Source organism: Lithobates pipiens, unplaced genomic scaffold (assembly GCF_037356315.1).
Source record: "Lithobates pipiens isolate NorthernLeopardFrog02 unplaced genomic scaffold, aLitPip1_a1.2 Scaffold_8, whole genome shotgun sequence".
In the NCBI taxonomy this organism is placed as follows: Eukaryota; Metazoa; Chordata; class Amphibia; order Anura; family Ranidae; genus Lithobates; species Lithobates pipiens.
Genome location: NW_027507903.1, coordinates 609,205,929 through 609,215,377, shown reverse-complemented (window position 1 = coordinate 609,215,377; position 9,449 = coordinate 609,205,929). Strand labels below are relative to the sequence as shown.

Genomic DNA, 9,449 nt, shown 5'->3' with positions numbered 1-9,449 from the left:
CACCCAGCCTTCTGAGGGTGATCGGGAGCCTGCGTGGGTGGGAGCCGGAATGGAATGATGGGACAACGCGGAGGGGCCAGAGGAGCCTGGCTTGGGTGGGTGACGATGAAAACCAACATGACCCCGACGTGATTTGAACACGCAACCTTCTGATCTGGAGTCAGACGCGCTACCGTTGCGCCACGAGGTCAGCTGTGGTGGCTCTGGAAAGCTTTAGGCTACTCCGGCGTCAATTCTTCAGCGGTTGCCCACAGATTGACCTGGTTGCCCTGATAGCCCTGTGCCAGCTTTGGCCGGCTCTCCCTATGCAAGTTTCGGCCGGTTAGCTCAGTTGGTTAGAGCGTGGTGCTAATAACGCCAAGGTCGCGGGTTCGATCCCCGTACGGGCCATTGCCCTTTTATTCCAACCGCGGTGGATTCCTATGGCCGTCGGCGCTTGGCCTAGTTTTCTTTAACCTACTCAACGGATAGCAAAGATGCCTATTTCGCTAGTGGCGCAGCTTAATTATGTCCCAGCTTAATTATGTCCCACAACACCTCAAGGCTCCAAGATCCAGAACCATATCTGCTAAAGATTGTGGGAAAACAAAAAGTTAGCTGACGCCACAAGCCCTGGAGCCTCTCTGCACGCTTATGTTAGAACCCGAGGTAAGACATGTATTCTTCGGGAAAGAAAAACAACCCATAACGCCTTGCAAAGCACCTTCTGACCCTTGCAGGTTTTACATGCTTGATTCTTATTAATTTGAGGCTTTGCAACCCTCCACCCAATGCTATGAGCCCAGGAGTGGAGCTTCTTCCAGGCCTACGGCACATGCTCTTTAGGTTTGGCTGTTCACCCAGCCTTCTGAGGGTGATCGGGAGCCTGCGTGGGTGGGAGCCGGAATGGAATGATGGGACAACGCGGAGGGGCCAGAGGAGCCTGGCTTGGGTGGGTGACGATGAAAACCAACATGACCCCGACGTGATTTGAACACGCAACCTTCTGATCTGGAGTCAGACGCGCTACCGTTGCGCCACGAGGTCAGCTGTGGTGGCTCTGGAAAGCTTTAGGCTACTCCGGCGTCAATTCTTCAGCGGTTGCCCACAGATTGACCTGGTTGCCCTGATAGCCCTGTGCCAGCTTTGGCCGGCTCTCCCTATGCAAGTTTCGGCCGGTTAGCTCAGTTGGTTAGAGCGTGGTGCTAATAACGCCAAGGTCGCGGGTTCGATCCCCGTACGGGCCATTGCCCTTTTATTCCAACCGCGGTGGATTCCTATGGCCGTCGGCGCTTGGCCTAGTTTTCTTTAACCTACTCAACGGATAGCAAAGATGCCTATTTCGCTAGTGGCGCAGCTTAATTATGTCCCAGCTTAATTATGTCCCACAACACCTCAAGGCTCCAAGATCCAGAACCATATCTGCTAAAGATTGTGGGAAAACAAAAAGTTAGCTGACGCCACAAGCCCTGGAGCCTCTCTGCACGCTTATGTTAGAACCCGAGGTAAGACATGTATTCTTCGGGAAAGAAAAACAACCCATAACGCCTTGCAAAGCACCTTCTGACCCTTGCAGGTTTTACATGCTTGATTCTTATTAATTTGAGGCTTTGCAACCCTCCACCCAATGCTATGAGCCCAGGAGTGGAGCTTCTTCCAGGCCTACGGCACATGCTCTTTAGGTTTGGCTGTTCACCCAGCCTTCTGAGGGTGATCGGGAGCCTGCGTGGGTGGGAGCCGGAATGGAATGATGGGACAACGCGGAGGGGCCAGAGGAGCCTGGCTTGGGTGGGTGACGATGAAAACCAACATGACCCCGACGTGATTTGAACACGCAACCTTCTGATCTGGAGTCAGACGCGCTACCGTTGCGCCACGAGGTCAGCTGTGGTGGCTCTGGAAAGCTTTAGGCTACTCCGGCGTCAATTCTTCAGCGGTTGCCCACAGATTGACCTGGTTGCCCTGATAGCCCTGTGCCAGCTTTGGCCGGCTCTCCCTATGCAAGTTTCGGCCGGTTAGCTCAGTTGGTTAGAGCGTGGTGCTAATAACGCCAAGGTCGCGGGTTCGATCCCCGTACGGGCCATTGCCCTTTTATTCCAACCGCGGTGGATTCCTATGGCCGTCGGCGCTTGGCCTAGTTTTCTTTAACCTACTCAACGGATAGCAAAGATGCCTATTTCGCTAGTGGCGCAGCTTAATTATGTCCCAGCTTAATTATGTCCCACAACACCTCAAGGCTCCAAGATCCAGAACCATATCTGCTAAAGATTGTGGGAAAACAAAAAGTTAGCTGACGCCACAAGCCCTGGAGCCTCTCTGCACGCTTATGTTAGAACCCGAGGTAAGACATGCATTCTTCGGGAAAGAAAAACAACCCATAACGCCTTGCAAAGCACCTTCTGACCCTTGCAGGTTTTACATGCTTGATTCTTATTAATTTGAGGCTTTGCAACCCTCCACCCAATGCTATGAGCCCAGGAGTGGAGCTTCTTCCAGGCCTACGGCACATGCTCTTTAGGTTTGGCTGTTCACCCAGCCTTCTGAGGGTGATCGGGAGCCTGCGTGGGTGGGAGCCGGAATGGAATGATGGGACAACGCGGAGGGGCCAGAGGAGCCTGGCTTGGGTGGGTGACGATGAAAACCAACATGACCCCGACGTGATTTGAACACGCAACCTTCTGATCTGGAGTCAGACGCGCTACCGTTGCGCCACGAGGTCAGCTGTGGTGGCTCTGGAAAGCTTTAGGCTACTCCGGCGTCAATTCTTCAGCGGTTGCCCACAGATTGACCTGGTTGCCCTGATAGCCCTGTGCCAGCTTTGGCCGGCTCTCCCTATGCAAGTTTCGGCCGGTTAGCTCAGTTGGTTAGAGCGTGGTGCTAATAACGCCAAGGTCGCGGGTTCGATCCGCCAAGGTCGCGGGTTCGATCCCCGTACGGGCCATTGCCCTTTTATTCCAACCGCGGTGGATTCCTATGGCCGTCGGCGCTTGGCCTAGTTTTCTTTAACCTACTCAACGGATAGCAAAGATGCCTATTTCGCTAGTGGCGCAGCTTAATTATGTCCCAGCTTAATTATGTCCCACAACACCTCAAGGCTCCAAGATCCAGAACCATATCTGCTAAAGATTGTGGGAAAACAAAAAGTTAGCTGACGCCACAAGCCCTGGAGCCTCTCTGCACGCTTATGTTAGAACCCGAGGTAAGACATGTATTCTTCGGGAAAGAAAAACAACCCATAACGCCTTGCAAAGCACCTTCTGACCCTTGCAGGTTTTACATGCTTGATTCTTATTAATTTGAGGCTTTGCAACCCTCCACCCAATGCTATGAGCCCAGGAGTGGAGCTTCTTCCAGGCCTACGGCACATGCTCTTTAGGTTTGGCTGTTCACCCAGCCTTCTGAGGGTGATCGGGAGCCTGCGTGGGTGGGAGCCGGAATGGAATGATGGGACAACGCGGAGGGGCCAGAGGAGCCTGGCTTGGGTGGGTGACGATGAAAACCAACATGACCCCGACGTGATTTGAACACGCAACCTTCTGATCTGGAGTCAGACGCGCTACCGTTGCGCCACGAGGTCAGCTGTGGTGGCTCTGGAAAGCTTTAGGCTACTCCGGCGTCAATTCTTCAGCGGTTGCCCACAGATTGACCTGGTTGCCCTGATAGCCCTGTGCCAGCTTTGGCCAGCTCTCCCTATGCAAGTTTCGGCCGGTTAGCTCAGTTGGTTAGAGCGTGGTGCTAATAACGCCAAGGTCGCGGGTTCGATCCCCGTACGGGCCATTGCCCTTTTATTCCAACCGCGGTGGATTCCTATGGCCGTCGGCGCTTGGCCTAGTTTTCTTTAACCTACTCAACGGATAGCAAAGATGCCTATTTCGCTAGTGGCGCAGCTTAATTATGTCCCAGCTTAATTATGTCCCACAACACCTCAAGGCTCCAAGATCCAGAACCATATCTGCTAAAGATTGTGGGAAAACAAAAAGTTAGCTGACGCCACAAGCCCTGGAGCCTCTCTGCACGCTTATGTTAGAACCCGAGGTAAGACATGCATTCTTCGGGAAAGAAAAACAACCCATAACGCCTTGCAAAGCACCTTCTGACCCTTGCAGGTTTTACATGCTTGATTCTTATTAATTTGAGGCTTTGCAACCCTCCACCCAATGCTATGAGCCCAGGAGTGGAGCTTCTTCCAGGCCTACGGCACATGCTCTTTAGGTTTGGCTGTTCACCCAGCCTTCTGAGGGTGATCGGGAGCCTGCGTGGGTGGGAGCCGGAATGGAATGATGGGACAACGCGGAGGGGCCAGAGGAGCCTGGCTTGGGTGGGTGACGATGAAAACCAACATGACCCCGACGTGATTTGAACACGCAACCTTCTGATCTGGAGTCAGACGCGCTACCGTTGCGCCACGAGGTCAGCTGTGGTGGCTCTGGAAAGCTTTAGGCTACTCCGGCGTCAATTCTTCAGCGGTTGCCCACAGATTGACCTGGTTGCCCTGATAGCCCTGTGCCAGCTTTGGCCGGCTCTCCCTATGCAAGTTTCGGCCGGTTAGCTCAGTTGGTTAGAGCGTGGTGCTAATAACGCCAAGGTCGCGGGTTCGATCCCCGTACGGGTCATTGCCCTTTTATTCCAACCGCGGTGGATTCCTATGGCCGTCGGCGCTTGGCCTAGTTTTCTTTAACCTACTCAACGGATAGCAAAGATGCCTATTTCGCTAGTGGCGCAGCTTAATTATGTCCCAGCTTAATTATGTCCCACAACACCTCAAGGCTCCAAGATCCAGAACCATATCTGCTAAAGATTGTGGGAAAACAAAAAGTTAGCTGACGCCACAAGCCCTGGAGCCTCTCTGCACGCTTATGTTAGAACCCGAGGTAAGACATGTATTCTTCGGGAAAGAAAAACAACCCATAACGCCTTGCAAAGCACCTTCTGACCCTTGCAGGTTTTACATGCTTGATTCTTATTAATTTGAGGCTTTGCAACCCTCCACCCAATGCTATGAGCCCAGGAGTGGAGCTTCTTCCAGGCCTACGGCACATGCTCTTTAGGTTTGGCTGTTCACCCAGCCTTCTGAGGGTGATCGGGAGCCTGCGTGGGTGGGAGCCGGAATGGAATGATGGGACAACGCGGAGGGGCCAGAGGAGCCTGGCTTGGGTGGGTGACGATGAAAACCAACATGACCCCGACGTGATTTGAACACGCAACCTTCTGATCTGGAGTCAGACGCGCTACCGTTGCGCCACGAGGTCCGCTGTGGTGGCTCTGGAAAGCTTTAGGCTACTCCGGCGTCAATTCTTCAGCGGTTGCCCACAGATTGACCTGGTTGCCCTGATAGCCCTGTGCCAGCTTTGGCCGGCTCTCCCTATGCAAGTTTCGGCCGGTTAGCTCAGTTGGTTAGAGCGTGGTGCTAATAACGCCAAGGTCGCGGGTTCGATCCCCGTACGGGCCATTGCCCTTTTATTCCAACCGCGGTGGATTCCTATGGCCGTCGGCGCTTGGCCTAGTTTTCTTTAACCTACTCAACGGATAGCAAAGATGCCTATTTCGCTAGTGGCGCAGCTTAATTATGTCCCAGCTTAATTATGTCCCACAACACCTCAAGGCTCCAAGATCCAGAACCATATCTGCTAAAGATTGTGGGAAAACAAAAAGTTAGCTGACGCCACAAGCCCTGGAGCCTCTCTGCACGCTTATGTTAGAACCCGAGGTAAGACATGCATTCTTCGGGAAAGAAAAACAACCCATAACGCCTTGCAAAGCACCTTCTGACCCTTGCAGGTTTTACATGCTTGATTCTTATTAATTTGAGGCTTTGCAACCCTCCACCCAATGCTATGAGCCCAGGAGTGGAGCTTCTTCCAGGCCTACGGCACATGCTCTTTAGGTTTGGCTGTTCACCCAGCCTTCTGAGGGTGATCGGGAGCCTGCGTGGGTGGGAGCCGGAATGGAATGATGGGACAACGCGGAGGGGCCAGAGGAGCCTGGCTTGGGTGGGTGACGATGAAAACCAACATGACCCCGACGTGATTTGAACACGCAACCTTCTGATCTGGAGTCAGACGCGCTACCGTTGCGCCACGAGGTCAGCTGTGGTGGCTCTGGAAAGCTTTAGGCTACTCCGGCGTCAATTCTTCAGCGGTTGCCCACAGATTGACCTGGTTGCCCTGATAGCCCTGTGCCAGCTTTGGCCGGCTCTCCCTATGCAAGTTTCGGCCGGTTAGCTCAGTTGGTTAGAGCGTGGTGCTAATAACGCCAAGGTCGCGGGTTCGATCCCCGTACGGGCCATTGCCCTTTTATTCCAACCGCGGTGGATTCCTATGGCCGTCGGCGCTTGGCCTAGTTTTCTTTAACCTACTCAACGGATAGCAAAGATGCCTATTTCGCTAGTGGCGCAGCTTAATTATGTCCCAGCTTAATTATGTCCCACAACACCTCAAGGCTCCAAGATCCAGAACCATATCTGCTAAAGATTGTGGGAAAACAAAAAGTTAGCTGACGCCACAAGCCCTGGAGCCTCTCTGCACGCTTATGTTAGAACCCGAGGTAAGACATGCATTCTTCGGGAAAGAAAAACAACCCATAACGCCTTGCAAAGCACCTTCTGACCCTTGCAGGTTTTACATGCGTGATTCTTATTAATTTGAGGCTTTGCAACCCTCCACCCAATGCTATGAGCCCAGGAGTGGAGCTTCTTCCAGGCCTACGGCACATGCTCTTTAGGTTTGGCTGTTCACCCAGCCTTCTGAGGGTGATCGGGAGCCTGCGTGGGTGGGAGCCGGAATGGAATGATGGGACAACGCGGAGGGGCCAGAGGAGCCTGGCTTGGGTGGGTGACGATGAAAACCAACATGACCCCGACGTGATTTGAACACGCAACCTTCTGATCTGGAGTCAGACGCGCTACCGTTGCGCCACGAGGTCAGCTGTGGTGGCTCTGGAAAGCTTTAGGCTACTCCGGCGTCAATTCTTCAGCGGTTGCCCACAGATTGACCTGGTTGCCCTGATAGCCCTGTGCCAGCTTTGGCCGGCTCTCCCTATGCAAGTTTCGGCCGGTTAGCTCAGTTGGTTAGAGCGTGGTGCTAATAACGCCAAGGTCGCGGGTTCGATCCCCGTACGGGCCATTGCCCTTTTATTCCAACCGCGGTGGATTCCTATGGCCGTCGGCGCTTGGCCTAGTTTTCTTTAACCTACTCAACGGATAGCAAAGATGCCTATTTCGCTAGTGGCGCAGCTTAATTATGTCCCAGCTTAATTATGTCCCACAACACCTCAAGGCTCCAAGATCCAGAACCATATCTGCTAAAGATTGTGGGAAAACAAAAAGTTAGCTGACGCCACAAGCCCTGGAGCCTCTCTGCACGCTTATGTTAGAACCCGAGGTAAGACATGTATTCTTCGGGAAAGAAAAACAACCCATAACGCCTTGCAAAGCACCTTCTGACCCTTGCAGGTTTTACATGCTTGATTCTTATTAATTTGAGGCTTTGCAACCCTCCACCCAATGCTATGAGCCCAGGAGTGGAGCTTCTTCCAGGCCTACGGCACATGCTCTTTAGGTTTGGCTGTTCACCCAGCCTTCTGAGGGTGATCGGGAGCCTGCGTGGGTGGGAGCCGGAATGGAATGATGGGACAACGCGGAGGGGCCAGAGGAGCCTGGCTTGGGTGGGTGACGATGAAAACCAACATGACCCCGACGTGATTTGAACACGCAACCTTCTGATCTGGAGTCAGACGCGCTACCGTTGCGCCACGAGGTCAGCTGTGGTGGCTCTGGAAAGCTTTAGGCTACTCCGGCGTCAATTCTTCAGCGGTTGCCCACAGATTGACCTGGTTGCCCTGATAGCCCTGTGCCAGCTTTGGCCGGCTCTCCCTATGCAAGTTTCGGCCGGTTAGCTCAGTTGGTTAGAGCGTGGTGCTAATAACGCCAAGGTCGCGGGTTCGATCCCCGTACGGGCCATTGCCCTTTTATTCCAACCGCGGTGGATTCCTATGGCCGTCGACGCTTGGCCTAGTTTTCTTTAACCTACTCAACGGATAGCAAAGATGCCTATTTCGCTAGTGGCGCAGCTTAATTATGTCCCAGCTTAATTATGTCCCACAACACCTCAAGGCTCCAAGATCCAGAACCATATCTGCTAAAGATTGTGGGAAAACAAAAAGTTAGCTGACGCCACAAGCCCTGGAGCCTCTCTGCACGCTTATGTTAGAACCCGAGGTAAGACATGTATTCTTCGGGAAAGAAAAACAACCCATAACGCCTTGCAAAGCACCTTCTGACCCTTGCAGGTTTTACATGCTTGATTCTTATTAATTTGAGGCTTTGCAACCCTCCACCCAATGCTATGAGCCCAGGAGTGGAGCTTCTTCCAGGCCTACGGCACATGCTCTTTAGGTTTGGCTGTTCACCCAGCCTTCTGAGGGTGATCGGGAGCCTGCGTGGGTGGGAGCCGGAATGGAATGATGGGACAACGCGGAGGGGCCAGAGGAGCCTGGCTTGGGTGGGTGACGATGAAAACCAACATGACCCCGACGTGATTTGAACACGCAACCTTCTGATCTGGAGTCAGACGCGCTACCGTTGCGCCACAAGGTCAGCTGTGGTGGCTCTGGAAAGCTTTAGGCTACTCCGGCGTCAATTCTTCAGCGGTTGCCCACAGATTGACCTGGTTGCCCTGATAGCCCTGTGCCAGCTTTGGCCGGCTCTCCCTATGCAAGTTTCGGCCGGTTAGCTCAGTTGGTTAGAGCGTGGTGCTAATAACGCCAAGGTCGCGGGTTCGATCCCCGTACGGGCCATTGCCCTTTTATTCCAACCGCGGTGGATTCCTATGGCCGTCGGCGCTTGGCCTAGTTTTCTTTAACCTACTCAACGGATAGCAAAGATGCCTATTTCGCTAGTGGCGCAGCTTAATTATGTCCCAGCTTAATTATGTCCCACAACACCTCAAGGCTCCAAGATCCAGAACCATATCTGCTAAAGATTGTGGGAAAACAAAAAGTTAGCTGACGCCACAAGCCCTGGAGCCTCTCTGCACGCTTATGTTAGAACCCGAGGTAAGACATGTATTCTTCGGGAAAGAAAAACAACCCATAACGCCTTGCAAAGCACCTTCTGACCCTTGCAGGTTTTACATGCTTGATTCTTATTAATTTGAGGCTTTGCAACCCTCCACCCAATGCTATGAGCCCAGGAGTGGAGCTTCTTCCAGGCCTACGGCACATGCTCTTTAGGTTTGGCTGTTCACCCAGCCTTCTGAGGGTGATCGGGAGCCTGCGTGGGTGGGAGCCGGAATGGAATGATGGGACAACGCGGAGGGGCCAGAGGAGCCTGGCTTGGGTGGGTGACGATGAAAACCAACATGACCCCGACGTGATTTGAACACGCAACCTTCTGATCTGGAGTCAGACGCGCTACCGTTGCGCCACGAGGTCAGCTGTGGTGGCTCTGGAAAGCTTTAGGCTACTCCGGCGTC

General features: G+C 53.2%; 21 non-coding genes across 21 annotated transcripts; 9 read left to right on the top strand and 12 right to left on the bottom strand.

The window, feature by feature from the left end:
• Nucleotides 1-118: 118 nt before the first annotated feature.
• Nucleotides 119-190, bottom strand: TRNAW-CCA (transfer RNA tryptophan (anticodon CCA)). The gene has a single exon. It is a non-coding gene; the product is annotated as a tRNA-Trp (tRNA).
• Nucleotides 191-316: 126 nt separating this feature from the next.
• On the top strand, nucleotides 317-390 carry TRNAI-AAU (transfer RNA isoleucine (anticodon AAU)). Its single transcript has one exon. It is a non-coding gene; the product is annotated as a tRNA-Ile (tRNA).
• A 564-nt stretch (nucleotides 391-954) lies between these two features.
• TRNAW-CCA (transfer RNA tryptophan (anticodon CCA)) lies at nucleotides 955-1,026 on the bottom strand. Its single transcript has one exon. It is a non-coding gene; the product is annotated as a tRNA-Trp (tRNA).
• A 126-nt stretch (nucleotides 1,027-1,152) lies between these two features.
• On the top strand, nucleotides 1,153-1,226 carry TRNAI-AAU (transfer RNA isoleucine (anticodon AAU)). The gene has a single exon. It is a non-coding gene; the product is annotated as a tRNA-Ile (tRNA).
• Nucleotides 1,227-1,790: 564 nt separating this feature from the next.
• Nucleotides 1,791-1,862, bottom strand: TRNAW-CCA (transfer RNA tryptophan (anticodon CCA)). Its single transcript has one exon. It is a non-coding gene; the product is annotated as a tRNA-Trp (tRNA).
• A 126-nt stretch (nucleotides 1,863-1,988) lies between these two features.
• On the top strand, nucleotides 1,989-2,062 carry TRNAI-AAU (transfer RNA isoleucine (anticodon AAU)). Its single transcript has one exon. It is a non-coding gene; the product is annotated as a tRNA-Ile (tRNA).
• Nucleotides 2,063-2,626: 564 nt separating this feature from the next.
• Nucleotides 2,627-2,698, bottom strand: TRNAW-CCA (transfer RNA tryptophan (anticodon CCA)). The gene has a single exon. It is a non-coding gene; the product is annotated as a tRNA-Trp (tRNA).
• A 786-nt stretch (nucleotides 2,699-3,484) lies between these two features.
• On the bottom strand, nucleotides 3,485-3,556 carry TRNAW-CCA (transfer RNA tryptophan (anticodon CCA)). The gene has a single exon. It is a non-coding gene; the product is annotated as a tRNA-Trp (tRNA).
• A 126-nt stretch (nucleotides 3,557-3,682) lies between these two features.
• TRNAI-AAU (transfer RNA isoleucine (anticodon AAU)) lies at nucleotides 3,683-3,756 on the top strand. Its single transcript has one exon. It is a non-coding gene; the product is annotated as a tRNA-Ile (tRNA).
• A 564-nt stretch (nucleotides 3,757-4,320) lies between these two features.
• Nucleotides 4,321-4,392, bottom strand: TRNAW-CCA (transfer RNA tryptophan (anticodon CCA)). The gene has a single exon. It is a non-coding gene; the product is annotated as a tRNA-Trp (tRNA).
• A 764-nt stretch (nucleotides 4,393-5,156) lies between these two features.
• TRNAW-CCA (transfer RNA tryptophan (anticodon CCA)) lies at nucleotides 5,157-5,228 on the bottom strand. The gene has a single exon. It is a non-coding gene; the product is annotated as a tRNA-Trp (tRNA).
• Nucleotides 5,229-5,354: 126 nt separating this feature from the next.
• Nucleotides 5,355-5,428, top strand: TRNAI-AAU (transfer RNA isoleucine (anticodon AAU)). The gene has a single exon. It is a non-coding gene; the product is annotated as a tRNA-Ile (tRNA).
• A 564-nt stretch (nucleotides 5,429-5,992) lies between these two features.
• On the bottom strand, nucleotides 5,993-6,064 carry TRNAW-CCA (transfer RNA tryptophan (anticodon CCA)). Its single transcript has one exon. It is a non-coding gene; the product is annotated as a tRNA-Trp (tRNA).
• A 126-nt stretch (nucleotides 6,065-6,190) lies between these two features.
• TRNAI-AAU (transfer RNA isoleucine (anticodon AAU)) lies at nucleotides 6,191-6,264 on the top strand. Its single transcript has one exon. It is a non-coding gene; the product is annotated as a tRNA-Ile (tRNA).
• Nucleotides 6,265-6,828: 564 nt separating this feature from the next.
• TRNAW-CCA (transfer RNA tryptophan (anticodon CCA)) lies at nucleotides 6,829-6,900 on the bottom strand. The gene has a single exon. It is a non-coding gene; the product is annotated as a tRNA-Trp (tRNA).
• A 126-nt stretch (nucleotides 6,901-7,026) lies between these two features.
• On the top strand, nucleotides 7,027-7,100 carry TRNAI-AAU (transfer RNA isoleucine (anticodon AAU)). The gene has a single exon. It is a non-coding gene; the product is annotated as a tRNA-Ile (tRNA).
• Nucleotides 7,101-7,664: 564 nt separating this feature from the next.
• TRNAW-CCA (transfer RNA tryptophan (anticodon CCA)) lies at nucleotides 7,665-7,736 on the bottom strand. Its single transcript has one exon. It is a non-coding gene; the product is annotated as a tRNA-Trp (tRNA).
• A 126-nt stretch (nucleotides 7,737-7,862) lies between these two features.
• On the top strand, nucleotides 7,863-7,936 carry TRNAI-AAU (transfer RNA isoleucine (anticodon AAU)). The gene has a single exon. It is a non-coding gene; the product is annotated as a tRNA-Ile (tRNA).
• A 564-nt stretch (nucleotides 7,937-8,500) lies between these two features.
• On the bottom strand, nucleotides 8,501-8,572 carry TRNAW-CCA (transfer RNA tryptophan (anticodon CCA)). The gene has a single exon. It is a non-coding gene; the product is annotated as a tRNA-Trp (tRNA).
• Nucleotides 8,573-8,698: 126 nt separating this feature from the next.
• Nucleotides 8,699-8,772, top strand: TRNAI-AAU (transfer RNA isoleucine (anticodon AAU)). The gene has a single exon. It is a non-coding gene; the product is annotated as a tRNA-Ile (tRNA).
• Nucleotides 8,773-9,336: 564 nt separating this feature from the next.
• On the bottom strand, nucleotides 9,337-9,408 carry TRNAW-CCA (transfer RNA tryptophan (anticodon CCA)). The gene has a single exon. It is a non-coding gene; the product is annotated as a tRNA-Trp (tRNA).
• Between the last annotated feature and the right edge of the window lie 41 nt (nucleotides 9,409-9,449).